The sequence below is a fragment of the Pongo abelii genome, chromosome X, assembly GCF_028885655.2.
Source record: "Pongo abelii isolate AG06213 chromosome X, NHGRI_mPonAbe1-v2.0_pri, whole genome shotgun sequence".
Classification (NCBI taxonomy): Eukaryota; Metazoa; Chordata; class Mammalia; order Primates; family Hominidae; genus Pongo; species Pongo abelii.
Genome location: NC_072008.2, coordinates 34,631,367 through 34,654,293, shown reverse-complemented (window position 1 = coordinate 34,654,293; position 22,927 = coordinate 34,631,367). Strand labels below are relative to the sequence as shown.

Below are 22,927 nucleotides of genomic sequence, written 5' to 3'. Positions count from 1 at the left end.
TGCCCTCCAGCCTGGGCGACAAGAGCGAAACTCTGTCAAAAAAAAAAAAAAAAAAAAAAGTCTCAAGTCTAGAGACTGACAAAAATACGACTTTAAAGGCATGCTTCTGAGACCACTGCAGTTTCAATCTTACTATGTTTTTCCTCAACATTGGTTAAATTGAAACACACACACAAATGAGAACATCATTGCACGTGCACACACACACACCAAAAAATAAACAAAAACCCCATAAAAACTCATAGTTCCCTCTTCAAATCAACTTGCTTTCAACCATATGGAAACTGTATGGACTGGATCTTTAAGACATTTTTAAGAGAAGGTAAGCCAAACCTTTTTTCTTCCACTTGATTCTAGGAATTGTTTAGACTTCTTAAAGGGAGTGTAACTATCATTAGGGATCTCACCTATTGTTCACACTCAACTTTGTGATGGCCATGCTTTAAACTCTGTTCTTAGAGGAACTTTACCTGGTGAAGTACTTGGGTAAGTGAAAGGAACACAAGGAGAGGATACTGGAGAGAAGGTTTTAGAGAATGGGTGATGAGTTGTTGATTTTCCACTGTGATTATGCTTTAATGACAATTTCTATGAATATGAGTTGTATTACATGCTTGGTGTAGGATACAGGCAGACTTCCTTAAACGAAAACTCCATTGTGGCAAACATATCTCCAAGCCACAGTTTATTTATTTTCTTTATTTCTTCTAAAAAAAAAAAATGGGGAAACGTGCAGGTTTGTTACATAGGTATGCGTGTGCCATGGTGGCTCGCTGCACCTATTGACCCATCCTATAAATTCCCTTCCCTCACCCTTTACCCTCTAGTAGGCCCTGGTGTGTGTTGTTCCGCTCTCTGTATTCATATGTTCTCAATGTTCAACTCCCACTTATGAGTGAGAACATGCGGTGTTTGGTTTTCTGTTCCTGTGTTAGTTTGCTGAGGATGATGGCTTCCAGCTTCATCCATGCCCCTGAAAAGGACATGATCTCATTCCTTTTTATGGCTGCATAGTATTCCATGGTGTATATGTGCCACATTTTCTTTATCCAGTCTCATTATTGATGGGCATTTAGGTTGCTTCCATGTCTTTGCTATTGTAAACAGTGCTGTAATAAACATACGTGTGCATTTATCTTTATAGTAGCATGATTTATATTCCTTTGGGTATATATTCAGTAATAGGATTGCTGGGTCAAATGGTATTTCTGGTTCTGGATCCTTGAGGAATCGCCATACTGTCTTCCACAATGGTTGAAATACTTTACATTCCCACCAACAGTGTAAAAGAGTTCCTATTTCTCCACAGCCTCGCCAGCATCTGTTGTTTCCTGAGTTTTCAATAATCGCTATTCTGACTGGCGTATGGTGGTGTCTCATTGTGGTTTTGATTTGTATTTCTCTGATGATCAGTGCTGTTGAGCATTTTTTATATGTTTGTTGTCTGCGTAAATGTCTTCTTTTGAGAAGTGTCTGCGTAAATATCTTCTTTTGAGAAGTGTCTGTTCATAACCTTTGTCCACTTTTTGATGGTCTTTTTTTTCCTGTAAATATGTTTAAGTTCCTTGTAAATTCTGGATATTAGACCTTTGTCAGGTGGGTAGATTGGAAAAAATTTCTCCCATTCTGTATGTTGCCTGTTCTCTCTGATGCTAGTTTCTTTTGCTGTGCAGAAGCTCTTTAGTTTAATTAGATTCCATTTATCAATTTTGGCTTTTGTTGCAATTGTTTTTGGCGTTTGTGTCATAAAGTCTTTGCCCACGCCTACATCCTGAATGCTATTGCCTAGGTTTTCTTGTAGGATTTTTATGGTTTTGGGTTTTACATTTAAGTCTTTAATCCATCTTGAGTTAATTTTTGTACAAGGTGTAAGGAAGGGGTCCAGTTTCAGTTTTCTCCATATGACTAGCCAGTTTTCCCAGCACCATTTTCTGAATAGGAGATCCTTTCCCCATTGCTTGTTTTTGTCAGGTTTATCAAAGATCAGATGATTGTAGATGTGTGGTGTTCTTTCTGAGGTCTCTGTTCTGCTCCATTGGCCCATATGTCTGCTTTGGTACCAGTACCATGCTGTTTTGGCTACTGTAGCATTACAGTATATTTTGAAGTTAGGTAGTGTGATGCCTCCAGCTTTGTTCTTTTTGTTGAAGATCGCCTTGGCTATACGGGTCTTCTTTCATTCCACATGAAAGTTAAAATAGCTTTTGTCTAATTCTGTGAAGAATGTCAATGGCAGTTTGATGAGAATTGCATTGAATCTATACATTACTTTGGCCAGTATAACCATTTTCATGATATTTATTCTTCCTGTCCATGAGGATGGAATGTTTTTCCATTTGTTTGTGTCTTCTCTTATTTCCTTGAGCAGTGGTTTGTAGTTCTTCTTGAAGAGGTCCTTCACATCCCTTGTTAGCTCTATTCCTAGGTATTTTATTCTCTTTGTAGGGATTGTGAATGGGAGTTCATTCATGATTTGGCTTTCTGCTTGCCTATTGTTGGTGTAAGAGAATGCTTGTGATTTTTGCACATTGATTTTGTATCCTGAGACTTTGCTGAAGTTGCTTATCACTTCAAGAAGTTTTCTGGCTGAGATGATGGGGTTTTCTAAATATAATATCATGTCACCTACAAACAGAGGCAACATGACTTCCTCTCTTCCTATTTGAATACTCTATTTCTTTCTCTTGCCCAGAACTTCCAATAATATGTAGAATAGGAGTGGTGAGAGAGGACATCCTTGTCTTGTACTGGTTTTCAAAGGGAATGATTTCAGCTTTTGCCTATTCAATATGATATTGGTTGTGGGTTTGTCATAAGCAGCTCTTATTATTTTGAAATGTGTTCCATCAATGCCTAGTTTATTGAGAGTTTTTAACATGAAGGAATGTCGAATTGTATCAAAGGCCTTTTCTGCACCTATTAAGATAATCCTGTGGTTTTTGTCTTTGGTTCTGTTTATATGATGAATTATGTTTATTGATTTGCATATGTTTAACCAGCCTTGCATCCCAGGGATGAAGCCAACTTGATAGTGGTGGATAAGTTTTTTGATGGGCTGCTGGATTCAGTTTGCCAGTTTTTTATTGAGGATTTTCTCATCAATGTTCATCAAGGATATTGGCCTGAAGTTTTCTTATTTGTTGTGTCTCTTCCCGGTTTTGGTATCAGGATGATGCTGGCTTCATAAAATAAGTTAGGGAGGAGTTCCCCCTTTTCAATTGTTTGGAATATTTTCAGAAGGAATGGTACCAGCTCTTCTTTGTATTTGTGGTAGAATTCGGCTGTGAATCCATCTGGTACTGGGCTAAACTAGATTTGTAATTCTACAATTTGGGGGCAAGCTGAGAAAATGTGAGTACTTCCAAATTAATTTTGTTATTATGTGCAATAAAGTATTACGGTTATTTTATATTTTATTTTGGCCTCATCTATTACTGTATAACTTTATTAAGAACACAGACTATGACTTTTTGTTTCTTTCATAGCTGCCACCTCATCTAGTCATAGAGGAAATGGCCAACTGATTACATATGACAAAGACTTGCAATTCTGTAAAGCCTTCACATCTCTGAGAACAGGGGTCTTTAGCAAGCTAATACCAGTAGTCAGACCACCTATTTGGTAAACAAAGTGTTATTAGAACATAATCATGCCCATTGATTCAGTATTGTGCATAGCTGCTTTCAAGAATTGATTAGATGCCACAGAGACCATATGGCTGGCAAGCCTAAACTATTTACTATCTGATCCTTTAAGAGAATATTTGCCAATTCCTTCCGTAGAAAATAAAGTCTAAACTTTAGATCATGTTAAAAAATATTTCTCATGTTTGGTTGTTCACGTCCAGTTCCTCCTTACAATTTTGAGGATAATGTCTACTCTGTAGAATTTCCATTGAGAAGAGCCCAGGTCAGGCTTGGTGAGAGGCTTCTCACCTAGAAGATTGAATATAGAACAAAATACTGCAATGATGAGAGATGGCTACAATTATTTCACAGCAGTGATGTTGGTAGTATCCTGCACCTCAGTCAGTAGCATTCTGGCCAAATTGCTCCTGCTAAAAGTTGGCTCTCTAACTTCCTGTTCTGTAACCTGCCAAAATGCCCTGGTTCTCCTCCAGCCCCATATCATTGTCATGAACCCCTGATGTCCTTCCCGTTAATCCCCTTGAATCTGAAGGCAGACAGATTTGGTTTCTGTTATTTGCTACCAGACTCATCTTACCATATAAACTTAGCATAAAAATACTCTATTAATTATTGCATATGGCTATACACAACTCCAGGAAGAGCCATTCAAATTGACATCAATATGAATGACACTCCTTGGAGTTGTGCAGTGCCCATTCTGCATAGTTTTGTAAAAGGCTGCTTTGTGTTTGCTCATCTTTCCAGCTCCCCTTCAATTGTTTTGCATTCATGTTCTACAGTTGCATCAATTCCAATTACTTTTACTATCCAGACAAGCCATGTTATATCTTGTTTTTTCTGTGATCACTTTGTTCCCAATGCCAAATGCAGCTTAATCACAGTTTGCTCATCTGACAAAACCCTATGTCTCAACCTTTAACGCTCTTCTCAGATATCACCTCCATTGTAAAACTTTTCCTGTCACATGATTTTCCTGCTACCCACCCTAGGCATTCAAAATAAATGACTTTATCAAATGTTTGCATAACATTTTGTGTATATTTCTGTCAACTCATCTCATGATGATTTTATTGTAGTCTTCTGCACTAATGTATGTGCTTTCTGAACAAATGGATTTGTTTAATTGTGTCCTGGTAGAAGATATGTTTGCACATAGCAGATGCTTAAATATATATATATATATATATCTTCGTGCACTCTGTTATATTATTTAACACTTATAATTCACTAAATACATCAAATTAGTACTTAGAGTCTTCAATTCTCAACAATCACATATATCTAAATGCAGCAATATTTATTTCCTTCTACTAGTTGTCAAATGTCAAGTGAAAAGAAATCTCAACTTAGTAAGGAGAGACTTTATTTGAAAAGATTATTGCAAAGTAGGGGTGAACGTCTGTTGCAATAGGGGGAGGAGAACTATCACAATAGGGATAAAGCTCTGATCGTAATACCTGCAAGCATCTCAAAGTGTAGGCAAAAAGAGCTGTTCTTCAATAGGAAGCAGTAGACAAAGCTAGAAACAACAGAGGAAGTAAGATTAAAGGGTCACTTGGTCAGATCCTAGATCAAATGTTTTACTCTGAGGCCAGCCTGTTCTCAGGAAGCCTTATGTGTTGGCTCAGGCAAATGGTGGGTCAGAATTCAGGGGCATGAAGGAAAGAGAAACTTGACAAGCATTTTTTTTTCTGATTGATCAGTAGGGCCAAGCAATTCAGTTAATAATTTATGAGGCAAAATATGCGAATTTGGAGGATCTTTGTTTGACCAAGTCATAGTAAAACAAGGGGAGGCATCCCTGAATCTTATCTATTGGGAAGGATAGATCTTTGCAATAAGCTATTTTGGGGTAACAAAAGGCAGGAGAATTTCCTAATCTTTGCTAGTTTCCAGAATTATTGGGCTTTGGTAAAATTCAACATTGTCACCAATAATGTTTTCAGTACTAGAGAAAAAAAAATTAGACTTTCATAAAACTTAATTTTGTTTTCCAGTGGTTATCACACAGCCAGTCATATGTCCACTTGTTAAATTCCTTGAAGTTACCTTTTATGTTAGAGGGTCCTCAAATTTAATAGGTCAGGGATATTTTATGAATCAAATATTGTCTTCCTTCCTAAATCAGAGACTTAGCAGATTTCTTTCAAGCTAAAGTCACCTTCATTCATTTGATAAGACTGTAGGGGGCAGAATTACCCTAGAAGAAAGCTTGAGTGCACCTAGCTAATATCTGAATGTATGCTGTCAGTGATTCATATCTACTTTTCAGAACAAAGGTTTTAAAAAATCTTTGTAAGAGAAAGATGTCTTATTTGTCACTTTGCTTTCTTTTTACTTAATCCTAACTGCTTTTCATGTGGGAAAATGTTTGAAAAGTTTGGATTATAAATGAGTCTAGCATTACTGCTCTATTGTCCCTGCACTAAAATCCTATTGTAATGCTAAGTCAAGGAAGCAAAAGGCAGTAGATCAAGAAAAAATTGCTGGGAAAATGAGCAAGCATTGTTATAAATATGTGACAGATTTCTATTACTCTCTTGGTAGTAGCATATAGTAATGGAAGGATTAAGGAATTAGTCTGCATCTTAGTAAGCTATTTGTTTCACAGCTTTTTAAAAGCTAAGTAATGTTTTCTGTAATCATCAGCTTATTTGTGGTTTCTAAATACTTTTCTGTTCTTGATGCCCTTACTACCAAAATAAAAGAGATCTTTCTTCCTAATAATCTACTTCTCCCCTAGCTTGTACTAGGATATGTGTAAAACAAGTGGCATTTATGCATCCTTTATATTCTCATTTTACCCTGATTTCATTCAACATTCTAGCAAGATTTTATTTTAAACATCAATAATGGCTTTAGGATTCCCAAATAAAAGGTTTTCCTTCTGACTCATTTATTTTAAAATCCCCATTACTTTTGATATTTTATTGACTATAGTTGACTGTTATATTTACATTGAATTGTGACTATATTCTACCTTGTTACTCCTCTTACACATTCAGCAAATCAGTTTGTTACTTTGAATGCATCTTTTTTACTTCTCCTTTCCTATTATTTTGAGAATTCACAAATCTTCAGTGTTTGGCTTGCTGACTTTCCTTCTCCATAAGAATATTATTCGATTTGGTGATTCCAACTAAAACTTGCCATTGGGATGAATGTTACCTAATAATAATGTTAATGACTCTGGTATCTATGTAGTTTAATCTCACTAAAGCTCAGCTTTCTATTGCTAGCTGCCTTCTAAATATTTACAAATGGATGTCTTGCTCTTTCTTCAAAATCAGCTATTCAAAACAATTCATTTTTCCAAAACTAGTCCTCCTTTCTGATTTTCCCATCCTTCTACCATTGTCATAACTTTTAGGTACAAAAAAATTGTTTAAATACTTTTAACCTATTCTTTACTTCACAGTCTCATTGCTAACTTCCTAGGCCAGGCCCTTAAGCCCAGGAAACTACTCTAGTCTGTCTTTCCATTAGAAGGCAAGGTCCAAGAGGACAGAATTTTCTGTATGCTTTGTTCATCAATGTAACCTAAGTGCAAATGAGACTGACTGGCTCATTGAGTATTTGTTCGATGAGTAAATGAATGAATAAGCCCAAATACCCAAACCTAGGCTCTGCTATCATATATTTATCCTACATTCATTACTAGATGAATATTTTAATGCCACTTTTGTAATGCTGTTTTTCTGAACAGAAACCCAATTTATTCTACTTTCTCACTTTTGTCTAGCTTTCAAGAATGTCCATTACCCTAAGGAGGTCCTAAGAAAGTAAATTACTGTCATAGGTAAAAGTGAGCACTCTGGAGCTAAATAGTCTGAGTTTGGTCATGGTTTCTTTATTTACTAATTGGAACAGTTATTTAATTGTCCAGTGTCTTCATTTCTACATCTGTAAAATACAGATAATGACCCCTGGATTGGTGTTAGGATGAAGTAAGTTAGTGCACCTTAAGCACTCAAACGGTGCCTGGTATTTAATAAATGCTCAATATGCAGTAGATATTATTTTTAATCAATTACCTTATTCATCTATATAATTGAAAATATTGTTTATGCATAAATCAGTGGTATCCAAATGTTTACAGCAACATATTCCACCTTTAAATCGAAATTTTATATGTAATCCAGTGAATTTGCAAACTTTTAAATAAATGCTGCTTTGGTTATTTGTATCCCTACCTCTTTGGTAAATTTCTAAATCTCCTCATGAAAAATCTCAAAATTCCAAGAACAACAATTTAAAGACCACTAGTCTAAGTGACTTTGGACATAACTATTTGTTGATTGATTAAATCCTATCTAAAAACATCAAACTGTAGAGGTAGCAAGCTTTTAAATAATTCATCTACTAATTTGCCTGTTGATATAGTTTGGATTTTTGTCCCATCCAAATCTCATGATGAAATTTGATCCCTAATTTTAGAGGTGGGGCCTAAAGGGAGATGTTTGGTAATGGGGGAGGATCCCTCATGAATGGCTTGGTGCCCTTTCCTTTGTAATTAGTGAGTTATTGCTTATTGCTCTATTAGTTCATGTGAGATCTGGTTGCTTAAAAAAGTCTGGCACCTCCCGCCCCTCTCTTTTTCCTTCTCTCTCACCATGTGACGCTTGCTGACCTTCACTTTCTGCCATAACAGGGAGCTTTCTGATGCTCTCAACAGAAGCAGATGCTGAAGCCATGCTTTATAGCCTGAAGAACAGTGAGCAAAATAAATCTCTTTTCTTTATAAATTACCAAGCCTCAGGTATTTCTTTATAGCAGATTCAGACACCTTTCTCAAGTGAGGGCGTTCTAACATCAGGAAGTTATATTTTAAATATTATCTAACACAGACAATTTACATCTTTTTTGGTCACTTAATTTAATTTTGTTTTATTTTTATATGTTTTGCCAGAATAAATAAAGGAGTTTGAGTTAGAAATCATATTTAAGAAATCAAAGTTCTGTGTTATTATAAGTGTCACACACAGAATAAGTTGTCTGCCCTTCGAGCATTTCTGGATGATTGAAAACAATGAGTTTCCAAATGGAATCTGTGAGATGTAAAACCTATTTTCTAAATGATGTTGATATTAACAATATTCACTCTTTTCAACTTTTTAAACTAAGTGAAACCTTAGACTTTGCTGTAATCCTCATTTCTAGCAAAACAGATACTTATATCTACTCCTTCACTGAAAAAAATTTAGAAGAAAAATTGCTATGTTTAAAAGAGAGGAGTCATATATAATTATCTTGTGTTATTCATAAAGTATTTCCTGAATAATCAAATGAACATCTGACTTAGAGTCATGTACTCTTAAAGGAGTAAAAGAGAACCCATTCATGAGCTATTTCAGTCCCTTTATCTTACAAATGAGAAAAATATGAACTGCTGAGCTTAGCATTTTATCAAAGACAAATGGTTGAACTTTAAATATTAAGAAGTATTGAAATCTTTTTGTTCCCAGTCCATGTGGCAAATTAATCACATAGTCACAAACATCAAAACATTTATTCTTATGTCCCAAAGAAAACAGAATATCTTGTTTTGGAATCCAGATGATATATGAACTAAAAAAGAAAGATATGATTTTTATTTTTCAAATTTTATTTAAAAATTTAAAGTGCGAAATTAATTTTTTAAATTAAACAGGTGGTGACTAATTCATTTTCTGGCTTACACTGGGATAGAAAATAAAGCAGTAAGCAGAAATACTTTGCCCATTGGCTTTTCTAAATTTTGTTAAACAGAGCTTCTCCAAGTAGGACTGAGAAATAGAAAAAGTCCTGTCTTTGTATAGCCTGTGGTTGTCTTTATTGATCTCATTTTTCTTTACCCTTTTCGATGCCTCTTACCTCTGTTCTGTTCTTCTCCCTTTCATTCATACTGAAATGGCTCATAAGCCCTCAAGTGTTGGATCTCCCAGAGAGATGGAGGAGTGCCACTAAAAGAGGAGCAAAGGAAAGTAAAATTGTACAGTGAATATTTAAATGTGGGATTTCAACATCAATGAGACAGAGAGTGGCAATTTTCAGTTGTAGGAGGGCAGACTTTCCCGTGCTTCTAAAACCATTGTAAATGTCCACAAAGAAACAAAAAATAAATAAGCAAAAACATAAAAAATACAACAGCAAAACGCAAAACTTAAAAAAAAAATGAAATTTGGTTGGTTACATTGTAACTTAGGCTAATCTGTGGGATACTGATTTCTTTAATAAGTTGAGTTCCTCATTTCATGAACATTGTATATTCCTTAATTTACTTAGGTATTTGATATGGTTTGGCTCTGTCCCCACTCAAATCTCATCTTGAATTGTAACTCCCACAATTCCCATGTGTTGTGGAGGGAACCTGGTGGGAGGTAATTGAATCATGGGGGCGGGTCTTTCCTGTGCTGTTCTCATGATAACGAATAAGTCTCAGGAGATCTGATGGTTTTATAAGTGAGAATTTCCCTGCACGAGCTCTCTTCTCTTGTCTCCTACCATGTGAGACATGCCTTTTACCTTCTGCCATGATTGTGCAGTCTCCCCAGCCACGTGGAACTGTAAGTTCAATAAACCTCTTTCTCTTGTAAATTGCCCAGTCTCAAGTAAGTCTTTATCAGCAGCATGAAAATGGACTAATACAGTAAATTTGTACCAGTAGAGTGTGGCACTGCTGAAAAGATACCCGAATACATGGAAGCGAATTGGGACTGGGTAACAGGCAGAGGTTGGAACAGTTTGGAGGGCTCAGAAGAAAACAGGAAAACGTGGGAAAGTTTGGAACTCCCAGAGAGTTGTTGAATGGCTTTGACCAAAATACTGATAATGATATAGACAATGAATTCAGGCTGAGGTGGTCTCAGATAGAGATGAGGAATTTGTTGGGAACTACAGATAAGGTGACTCTTCTTACGTTTTAGCAAAGAGACTGGTGGCATTTTGCCCCTGCCCTGGAGATTTGTGGAACTTCGAATTTGTGGGAGTTGATTTAGAATATCTGGTGGAAAAAATTTCTAAGAAGCAAAGCATTCAAGAGGTGTCTTGGGTGCTGTAAAAACATTCAGTTTTAAAAGGGAAGTAGAGCATAAAAGATCAGAAAATTTGCAGCCTGACAATGCAATAGAAAAGAAAAATCCATTTTGTGAAGAGAAATTCAAGCCAGTTGCAGAAATTTGCATAAGTAAAGAGAAGCCGAATGTTAATCCCCACAGTAATGGGGAAAATGTCTCCAGGGCATGTCAGAGGTCTTCACGACAGCCCCTCCCATCACAGGCCCCGAGGCCTAGGAAGAAAAAGTGGTTTTGTGGGCCGGGCCTAGGGTTCCCGTGCTGTGTGCAGCCCAGGGACTTGGTGCCCTGGGACCCAGCCACTCCAGCTGTGCCTGAAAGGGGCCAACACAGAGCTTGGGCTGTGGCTTCAGAGGATGCAAGTCCCAAGCCTTGGCGGCTTCCATATGGTGTTGAGCTTGCAAGTGCACGGAGTCAAGAATTGGGGTTTGGGAACCTCTGCCTAGATTTCAGAGGATGTATGGAAACACCTGAATGTCCAGGCAGAAGTTTGCTGCAGGGGCAGGGTGCTCATGGAGGACCTTTGCTAGGGCAGTGCAGAAGGGAAACGCGGGGGTGGGATCCCCTACACAGAGTCCCCACTGGGGCACTGCTTAGTGGTGCTATGAGATGAGAGCCACTATCCTCCAGACCCCAGAATGGTAGATTGCACCATGTGCCTGGAAAAGCCACAGACACTCAATACCAGCCCATAAAAGCAGCCAGGAGTGGGACTATACCCTGCAAAGCCACAGGGGAGCTTCCCAAGGCTGTGGGAGCCTACCTCTTGCATCAGCATGACCTGGATGTGAGACATTGAGTCAAAGAGATCATTTTAGAGCTTTAAGATTTGACTGCCTCACTGGATTTTGGACTTGCGTGGGGCCTGTAGCCCCTTTGTTTTGGCAAATTTCTCCCATTTGGAATGGCTGTATTTACCCAATGCCTGTACTCCGTTGTATCTAGGAAGTAACTAACTTGTTTTTTATTTTACTGGCTCATAGGTAGAAGGGACTTGCCTTGTCTCAGATGAGACTTTGGACTGTGGACTTTTGAAATGTGGACTTTTGAAATGTGGACTTTTGAAATGCTGAAATGAGTTGAGACTTTGGGGGTTTGTTGGGAAGGCATGATTGATTTTGAAATGTGAGGACAAGATATTTGGGAGGGGCCAGGGGCAGAATGATATGGTTTGGCTGTGTTCCCACCCAAGTCTCATCTTGAATTGTAACTTGCACAATTCCCATGTGTCGTGGAAGGAATCTGGTTGGAGGTAATTGAATCATGGGAGTGGGTCTTTCCCATGCTGTTCTCGTGATAGTGAATAAGTCTCACAAGATCTGCTGGTTTTAAAAATGGGAGATTCTCTGCACAAGCTCTCTTCTCTTGTCTGCTGCCACGTGAAATATGCCTTTCACCTTCCACCATGATTGTGAGGTTTCTCCAGCCACGTGGAACTGTCAACACACCTCTTTCTTTTGTAAATTGCCCAGTCTTGGATATGTCTTTATCAGCTGACTGAAAACGGACTAATACAGTATTCTTTAATTTTTCTCAGTAATGTTTTATGGTTTTTAATGTAGGGGTCTCATTAGATATTTTCTGATCCATTTCATTTTTTTAGATGTTACTGCCAAGAGCATCATTTAAAAAAAATGTAATTTCCTGTTTGCTATTGATGTATACAAGTAAAAGTGATTATTTTTTCTTATTGACTTGGTATTTAGCAACCTTTTTAAATTATGTTATTAATTCTAATGGCGTACCAGCAGAATATATTTCACATTTCATAATGATTAAAGGATCAGTCTTCTAAAACAATGTAATAATTCTGTTCTCATACAAATAGTAATGTTCCTCAAAAGCTCATATAGCAAAAATTGACAGAAAAGAAGAAACAAATAGATAAATCCACAGTCATAGTGAAAAATTTTAATGCAGTTTTCTCAGTAATAGGAAGAATAATTAGTCAAAAGCCCATAGAAGATTTTTAACACAAATATCAAGTTTGATCAAATGGAAATATACAAAACACTCTGCTCAACAAAGATAGAAATCACTTTTCAAGTACATATAGACCACGGCCCAAAATTCATTATATGACTGTAATTTAAGCATGCCTCAACATGTTTTAAAGATTAGCATTAAAAATATTTTGACTGTTGAGATATTGAATTAGAAATTAGTAACAAGAATAACTTAAAACATCTCCAAATGTTTAAGAATTAGGCAATTTACTTAAATAATCCACAAATTAAAGAAGAAATCAAAATGAGCACAAGAAAAACAAAATTCCAGCTGTATCCCAATAGTTCCTTGTACATGTATGTACTATAACACCCAGTACATTTCCCCTACAAGCAAGGTCATTAACAGAGCCTGTGTCTTATTTATATAGCCTCCTCTACATTTTGACAACACCAATGGATGGAGCTCACTAAGTGATAATTGATTTTAACAGAAAGAACTCTTAGTTTTAAGCAACGTGATTTGACTTTGACAGCATTAAGAAGGAAATAAATACAGTCGTGCATTGCTTAATGATGAGGATACGTTCTGAGAAATGCATCCTTAGAGAATGTCATCATTTTACGAACAACATAGTGTACTTATACATACCTAGACAGCATAGCCTACTGCACATCTAAGCTATATGGTCTAGCCTATTGCTCCCAGGCTGTAGCTCTATACAGCATGTTACTGTACAGAATACTTCAGGCAATTAGAAAACAATGCTAAATATTTGCATATATAAATATAGAAAAGGTACAGTAAAAATGCAGTATAAATGATTAAAAATGCTACACCTATATGCACTTATCATGAATAGAGCTTGCAGGACTGGAAGTTGCTCTGAGTGAGACATTGAGTGGTGAGTGAATGAAAAGGCCTAGGACATTATTGTATACTACTGTAGACTTTGTAAACACTGTACACTTAGGCTACTCATGATTTATAGAAAGGTTTATTTTCTCATCATAAATTAGCCTTAGCTTACTGTAACATTTTTACTTTATAAACTTTTAAATATTTTAACTTTGTGGTTCTTACGTAGTAATACTTAGCTTAAAATCCAACTATTGTACAGTTGTACAAAAATATTTTTATATTATTATTCTATACGCTCTTTTCTATTTTATTTTTTTCCTTTAAAATTTTCTTCTTCATTATACATATTTTTTAGAGATGGGAATCTTGCTATGTTGCCGGATTTGTCTCTATCTCCTGGGCTCAAGCAATCCTTTTGCCTCAGCCTCCCAAGTAGCTGGGATTATAGGCACACCTCCCTGCTGTCTCCTCTTTTCTATTTAAGTTTTTTTTTATTATGATTTAACTTTTTAAACTTTTGTTAAAAAACTAAGATACAAACAAACACATTAGCCCAGGCATGCGCAGTGTCAGGATCAAGACGTTACTAGGTGATGGAAAACTTATGGGAGCGAAGTCGTATCTGTGTTCCATCGCTGACTGAAAAGTTGTTATGCAGGGCATGACTGTACTTGATTACTCTGCAGAGTGTAATGCTGAACTCACAAACACTGGGCATTAGATGCTGCTGCTTTTGGAAAGTGGATATTGTTTCCACTATTCCTTTTTTGTGTGACCAGAACAGATTTTTACAATTGTACTTTTCCACATCACTGGCACCTTCTAATTCCAAATCTGAAGAACGTGCATGAAATTGATAGAACCCAATTCTGGTGCTTTGGCCCTAGGTTCAAAAGAGGCGGAGAAAACAAGTATTTGGGATCTTTAGCGTCTATAGTGGAAGGACAATTTGCCTAATAAATTGGGAGATTCCTAAAACATAGGGAATGGTTATGCTGAGTGACCAAAATAGTAGCAAACATTCTTTAGAGTTTACCTCTTGCACTAGCATATAAACACGCAGCTTTTGTTTTCTATTTCTTCACCTCTATTAAAGAGAAATAATATTATTTGTAGGTATCCTTCTGAAATGTAAATGGTCTATCTTTATACAAGGTTAGATCAGGGTTTCTCACCACAGCACTATTGACATTTGGTCCAGATAATTATTTGTTGTGAGGGGCTGTCCTGTAGAGTGTAGGATGTTTAGCAGCATCCCTCTCATCTACCCACTAGATGTGAGTAGCACCTCTCTCCCAGTTGTTACAATCAAAAATATCTCCAGACATGGCCAGATATCTCTGCGGGTTGAAACTGTCTGTGCTTGAGAACAACTAGACTATACGCAAAATGCTCCTTATTTACTGTATCCAGCTTCACGCCCAGGTTCTTTAGATGAAAAGCACATCTACTCTACTGTATTTCTGTCATATATCTATGTTGTTTTTTTTTTTTTTTTGAGATGGAGTTTCGCTCTTGTTGCCCAAGCTGGAGGGCAGTTGACCGATCTCGGCTCACTGCAACCTTCGCCTCCTGGGTTCAAGCAATTCTCTAGCCTCAGCCTCCCGAGTAGCTGGGATTACAGGTGCCTGCCACCACTCCTGGCTATTTTGTGTGTGTGTGTGTGTGTGTGTGTGTGTGTGTCTATGTGTGTGTGTGTGTGTCTATGTGTGTGTGTGTGTGTGTGTTTAGTAGAGATGGGGTTTCACCATGTTGGCCAGGCTGGTCTCAAACTCCTGACCTCAGGTGATCCACCCGCCTTGGCCTCTCAAATTGCTGGGATTACAGGCATGAGCCACTGCACCTGACCCAGATATGTATTTTTGATATTCTATAACCTATGTACAAAATTTAAATTTTAACTATCATTAAGTATCTCCATAAAAATAGAGAGAAGGTATAAAGGAAGAAAAGAGGAAAAGCCACTTAAGTCATCTCTCATTTAGCATTATTAATATGTTCCTTAAAATCAGATATTTTGCCTGAAAATAATGAGGAGCCTATTTATTTTATTTTAAATAAAAAGTGTTTTGTGTTTCATGTCAACTCAAATTCCTAAATAGTTTATTACCAAAGTGCCATAAACAACTACATGTAAGTAACAAATATTATGTTAACCATTAAATGCTTAAGGCATTTCTATAAATATTGTAAAATGGCATCTTGTTTGTTAATAATATATTGCATTTTGAGAGTACAAATATATTTTTTCTCCATAAATATTGAATAAAATTTTTGTGAGAGATTGTGCTCTCCATGAAATCTGGGTGTTAGAAACCAGTAGGCCTTCTTCTGAGAGTGTTAACCAGGGAGATGTTTGAGATTTGGAAGAAACCTAAGTGTCCATCAACAGATGAATGGATAAAGAAAGTATGGTGAATATACACAATGGAGTACTATTCAGCCATGAAAACAATGAGATCTAGCAATTTACAACAACATGGATGGAGCTGGACATCATTATGTTAAGTGAAATAAGCCAGGAAGAGAAATACAAACTTCACATGTTCTTAATTGTACATTTAAAAATAACTTAAAAAGTGTAATTGGATTGTTTTTAACTCAAAGGATAAATGCTTGAAGGGAAGGATACTCCATTCTCCATGATGTGATTATTTCACATTACATGCCTATATCAAAATATCTTGTGTACCACACAAATATATACACCTATTATGTACCCACATAAATTAAAAATTAAAAAATTTTAAAAGAAAGTCAATTATATTTCAATACTGCCTTGAAAGGAAATTATGATGTGAGCATGACATTCTCATAGTATTTACAGATCTCAATGCCTTTTCAAGCAACTATGCTATCCTACAGATTTGGAATACTTATGACCTTTATACTTTTATAGGACAGCCACTACTTGGATGTCTTTAGTCAGATCATTAACAAACACTCAATTCCAAGAGACACCAAGAATAATTTCATGAATTTGTTTCTCATTCTGTGGTACAGAATGCTAGAGTCTCATTCTTTATTATTAAGTGGAGATTTACTTCCTTCAGTGCCAACCTGGCTATATAACAATTTTCTTTTTTAGGGAAAGAGGTGATTTTCCCCTTTTCCTTAAGGATCTATTGTCTTTGATCTCTTCTAGTATCAAGTTTTATGTCAGTCAGAATAATCATGACTTACTGTGGCTTAGTCACACAGAAATTAAACTTACTAAAATGATATTGGGCAGTTTCTAGAATATCTAAAATATCTGAAAGTTTCAAGAATCAGGATTGGAGTTGAACAGCTTAAAATTATGCCCAGTAATCACACTGTGGAATTGTTCCAGGAAACAACTTACTGCTAGAATCCCTGGGCAGACACACTATAACTGGAACTACAAATAATAATTAAATGGGTCACTAAATACCATCATTTGAATCACTGATAGGCTTCTTCTGCATACTGAAAGTAGCTTCCGCTTTCTATTGCTAGAATAGATTCTGAGCAGTTTTTTATTCTTATTAATAGCTTCTAGTCCATTCTCCAGAAAGGAAAAAAATTGATTGACAGAGCCACAGTCATATGCTAGACCATAGCTTTCAGGGATGCTCAGAAATCAAGTAGCTGGCATCTTCAGTCTCTATAAGGACAGACAGGTTCTGTCTCATAAAGTGAGGTTTTCCATAAGTGTTGTATTGGTTCATAGACTGGGTGACCAAAACAAAGAGTAAGGACTATCCATTAGTGTGCATTCATGAATAAATACCACATAAGTCAGAATTTTACATTTTTACACACATACACCCACACACTACACACATATATATGCACCACACACATGCCTATATGCATACATGCACACACATACACACACATGTGTGTCTATGTATGTAAATACGCATGCATGCGTGTGTGCAGGGGTGAGTGAATGAGTGCATTGTTATAACTTGATTATTTCTGGCTTTAAGTAAAATAAGCCTTTGTTTTTTACTGCTACTGTTTTGAATTCATAATGGGGATTATTCTAGTTACAAAGAGGAAAAATGAAAGCATTTTTTCCAAAGTAAATTAAATAAAATATAAACATGAAAATTAACATAATCTCTGAGGCAGGAACTGCCAAATCATCTTTCTGGATCAGTGGTGTAGTCAGCTGTTTGCCTTATTTATTATTAATGGAAAATATGGGTTTAAGACATCACTGAAAATAAGTATTTTAGAATAGTCTGGCTATTTGTGACACAGTGAAACATTTTTATAATATCAAAATATAAAAACAAAGATTATTGTCAATATAAATTTTAGCTGTATATTTTTTACATATTATAACAATATATAGTTAGTGTTAAATAGAAAGACCAGATTAGAATACTGAATTGTTACAGAGTCAGTGGTAAGAAAACTGTTATATGTTATTGTTTAGCGTGGTATTCACATTTTGTATTTAAGATATCTTTAAGGGACTTTTCATCTGATTAATAAGTGAATTCATTAAAAACAGATGGAAAATAGTAAGAGTGACAGCATGGTGTCTTTAGAATCATAGGGATTTGAATTCTATTTCTTTAATGACAATTTTTGAGAACCTATCACATACAAGTATATGACTTTTACATAATCTCTATACATTTAATTTTTATAATCTATAAAGTAAATATTAAAACGCTTAGCTGACAGAGTTTTTGAGAGCAAAACAAATCTTAAAGGCAAGATTCCAAGAGATTAAAACTTTCCCAAATGACTTAAATATGTCCTGAAACAAAACTCAATAATATTTATTGGAATAAAAAACATTCAGCACCACCACAAGGTGAAATTCATAATTTATGGTGTCAAACCAAAGAATATCAGATATAAAAAGACCAGAAAGTATGAGCTATAATGAGGAGAACAATCAATCACTCAAAAGAAACCCATATCTGACACAGATGTTAGAAGTAGAAGATAAGGAAATCAAAATAGCTATCATAATTGTACTCCATATGTTAAAAAATTTAAGCAGAAATCTGGAAAATACAAAAAAAGACCCAGTAGAGTTGCTATTAGCCAAATTTTAAGTGTCTGAGATTTAAAAAACAAATCACTGAATGTGCTTAATAGCAGATAAGACAAGGTAGAAGAAATGATTTTTCTGGGTAAGAGATAATAGTAGTACCAAACCTTCAGGTCACTGTCAAACTCAGCTTAAAAGAGGACTGAAGTCTCATCCTCAGCCATGGCTAGCAATAACCCTCTCTGACTCATTATGAGTCCGACCCTTTCTCTGAGTTACTGTGATGGTAACCCAGAAAATGAGTTGAATGGGGTTACTGCTGGCAGTGGTTGAAGATGTGGCTTCTATTTTGAAGGTTTTCCATGGTAAAAGAGGCAAAGATATGAATTAACTATGACCCCTTCCCATGCTGAGGCCACACAGGGAACTCATCCCACATTAGCAGAGACCACTGACACCAGAGGGACAAGACAAGGGTCCTATCTCAATCACCAATGGGCAGACTGAAGTCATAGGAGTACAGTCTTTCCTTTTTTTCATCAGCACTGAGGTTTATAATCAATCAGAACAGGTACTTAGAGGAGAGCATATGCGAAACTTTGTAGCTTCTTGGAGATGTTGGCTTGAAAAGATGTCTAAAAACTATAATAATAATAACAGAATAAAAATAAATGAAGTGTTTGCATATTTACTTAAATAAATTCTTTAGCTTGGAATTTCTCAAAGTATGTATCATTAACCTGGTATTCCAATAGTATATTTTGTAATAGACACATAGTTGATAACAAATATGGCATTGTAGTTATCACTTTTGTTGAAAGACATTGCATTACATGAGAGGATCTTGGCCTATTTAGTATCCCTTATCCTTTTATTTTAATGGAATACAGACTGAGTATCCAATTTCCAAAATGCTTGAGACCAGAAGTGTTTCAGATTTTGGATTTTTCCAGATTGGGAAACATTTTCATATACATAATGAGATATCTTGGGATGAGACTCAAGTCTAAAGATTAAATTTACTTATGTTCCATGTAGACATAAACATATCCTGATGATAGTTTTATGCTTTTAATAATTTTGTGCATGAAACAAAGTTTGTATATGTTGAAGCATCTGGAAGCAAAGGTGTCACTATTGCAGTCACCCATGTGGAAAATCTGTTTTTTTGGCATTACCATTATTCCTGACTCTGAATTCATATGCTACTCATAAGCATTCATTTCTTTACAATTATTCACATATAAATACTTGACAATACAAAATGATATACTATTAATACAGTAAAAACATAATGTGTTTGGGATAACTAAGCAGCACAGTAGCATTACCAGAATACCTGTATCACCCGTTCAACAACAGCAACAACAAACAATGGCAAGCTTTCAGTCTCCACATACAATGCTGTGTTTTTACTAAAAAGTTACTGTACACTCTATTTTATTTTTCTAGGTGAGAAGAAACCTCAGAAGCCATAGAGGGGCCTCAGAAGCATCTAGGCATGAGGAGGCATTCTACTGAATGTCTTTTTTTAATGGCTGGCAGAATCATTTTTCCCTTGGGGAAGTTGAATAAACCGTGTGTTGTGTACCTGTGTATTAACTGTGACCCATCGTATGAGGTCAGGTGTGGAATTTTTTACTTGGGGTGTCATGTTGATGCTCAAAAAGCTTTAAATTTCGGAGCATTTTGGATTTCAGATTTTCATTCAGATTAAGGATGCTCAACCTGTACATAATTTAGGTGGAAAATATAGCTCAGTGAACTTTAAAATTTTATCTTTGCAAATTAGCAATGGAGGTAAAGGATTTTTTGAGTTAAAGACTACAGGGATTTGATTTATTTGAAGGAAAAAGTCTTTAAATTGTGCCTCTGGTTAATAAACTGACTTTTGACTTTGGAGAAACATCTATAATTTCTCCTACTACCTGATAGCTCCAGAACTACCATGAAAACAGTGCCTGAATAGCTTTAGGGTTCAGAAGTTAAGAAACAAAGTGAAAAGTCAGAAAGCATTATTATAGACGTACATTCTCTCTACCCTCAAAAAGCAATAATATTTTAAAAATTCCACTTCTCTTATAAGACTACTAAAGTGTTGTGCCATCACCTCCTAAAGAAAAAGTGCCGTGCCGGGCATGGTGGCTCAGGCCTGTAATCCCAGAACTTTGGGAGGCCGAGGAGGGTGGATCACGAAGTCAGGAGATTGAGACTATCCTGGCCAACATGGTGAAACCCTGTCTCTACTAAAAATACAAAAATTTGCTGGGCGTGGTGGCACGTGTCTGTAGTCCCAGCTATTCAGGAGGCTGAGGCAGGAAAATAGCTTGAACCCAGGAGGCGGAGTTTGCAGTGAGCCGAGATCATGCCGCTGCACTCCAACCTGGTGACAGAGCGAGACCCCATCTCAAAAAAATGAAATAAAATAAAAATAAAAAAATAGAAAAAGTGCCACATAGTGCTCGTCTATCTCCCCAATTTTATGCAGTAAGATAAGATTGCTCCCTACTTTAACTACTCTTTCCCTCACTCCCCTTCCTAGAAGAGAGCTTCAGCTAACATAAGAGAGAAAAATGTCTATTATCATAACATCAACTAATGGCTTTTGATGTTTCCAGGAGAAATTTTGATTGTAGATGTTTAGCTGAAAGATCTAGAGATATTTCATAGGGTCTTTAGGGGAAGCAGTTTGCAGGGTCTCCCACAACATGCTTACCCACATACCTAGATGGCTGAAAATAAAGAAGAATGGAGCCTATTTTCTGATAACAATGACCTTGAAGAGAGAGAAGAGTGACAAAGAAACTAAGGTCACTGTGGAAGAAGTGGAAAATTAGAATAAACCTTCAGAGATGCCATTAAAGATAAACTGTATGGATTTTAAATGGATAAAAAAGAAAGAATTGTCTATGTCAACTGCTAATCCCTATGTGTCTTGTATTTGTAAAGTAGTGTTTTCTTCTAGTAACAGAAACAATTTCATGCTCTTCCAGACATTAAAATCTATGTAACTAAGGATTTATGTATTTGTGGGCTTGTCGGAGATTATTCTACTGTGACATAACATATGGCCGTGCCTCCATCAAAGAATAGCATAGAAATCAGCCAAGAAACACTCCATCATTCAGCTAAACTACTTACCAGATTGTTACTGAGGAAGGAGAGTGCACACAGTTTCCGCAGATTGATGTAATGAACACTCTTTCAGCAGGAGGGTAACATGAGAAAAGCAGTAATCTTGACATGGAAGTACTGACTGTCGAGTTTGAGAATGCATGGCTTAACCTGAATGCACAAGTTAATAATTTTCATGAAGTTATTCATTTCTATAGGAATTTTTCACTAGGTGTTATTGGGCAAAGTATGAATAGTGGAAAGAAATTTAAGGAAGGTGGTTTTTGTGTCTGCATCATTCAGGGTGGATTATAAAAGGAAAATTAGATTGTCTATGAAAAGGGAGGAAAGATTCCTGAATGATATGGCAAAATTGGAGGGGCCACTGTATTTGATACAGTATTTAATTCCAGCTTCATTTGAAACCTGGCTTGAAACTAGTGAAAAGAAAACCTATTATTACCAAGGAGAAGAAGAAAAATACATTGTTTAGGGGTTTGTGATTCCCTGCCAGTTTCAAATAATTAATTAAAGAGCTAAATGGGAACCATGGGTAAAGGAAATTGACTAAAGAAGCTTTAGAGAAACTGATAAAAATGATTTAGTTGACATTGTATATTATGATTGATTTAAGAGGTTTTCAAGGGTAATTATGAATTTATCCCATATTAAAAATAATCAATAATCTTTGCTAGCACATAATCAGATATCAAGGTAAGATTTGACTTCATTGTATTAACAGCTTTAAATTTATGAAATCTCAAGTAGCCTAAAAATGGAAAGGATGTTTAAAGAGAAGTTATAACTTATTCACAAAAAATTCTCTTCTCTATGAGCCAGGTAGGAGCTGTGCAAAAAGGGAACTATGACTGTAGAATGCTATATTTTGTAGAGATTTTCAGAATGATTGAGTCATCTGAGATTGATGGTTTATGGTACCATACTAGGAAATCTTGTCATGACATCTTAGTCATAACAAGATTGTAAGCTTATTCAATTATGATGATATTTTATTTCATTTCATTTTTTGATTTTTTTTGTATTTAGGATTTTTTTTTTAAATTAGCTTTTGGGGTACAGGTGGTTTTCAGTTACATGGATTAAGTTATTCGGTGGCGATTTCTGAGATTTTAGTGCACCTGTCATCGGAGCAGTGTACACTGTATTCAATGTGTAGTCTTTTATCCCTGACCCTCCTTCCAACCTTCTCTCCTGAGGTCCCAAAGTGCATTGTATCAGTTTTATGTCTTTGCCTCCTCATAGCTCAGCTCCCACTTATAAGTAAAAACATACAATATTTGGTTTCCATTCCTGAGTTATTTCAC

General features: G+C 36.0%; 1 long non-coding RNA gene across 1 annotated transcript in view; it reads right to left on the bottom strand.

Moving 5' to 3' along the window:
* LOC129052906 (uncharacterized) overlaps window positions 1–12,440 on the bottom strand; it is a 161,633-nt gene extending 149,193 nt beyond the window's left edge. Inside the window, exon 1 of the long non-coding RNA XR_008518048.2 lies at window positions 9,504–12,440. This is a non-coding gene — a long non-coding RNA (uncharacterized LOC129052906). The remainder of the gene's footprint in view (window positions 1–9,503) is intronic.
* Between the last annotated feature and the right edge of the window lie 10,487 nt (window positions 12,441–22,927).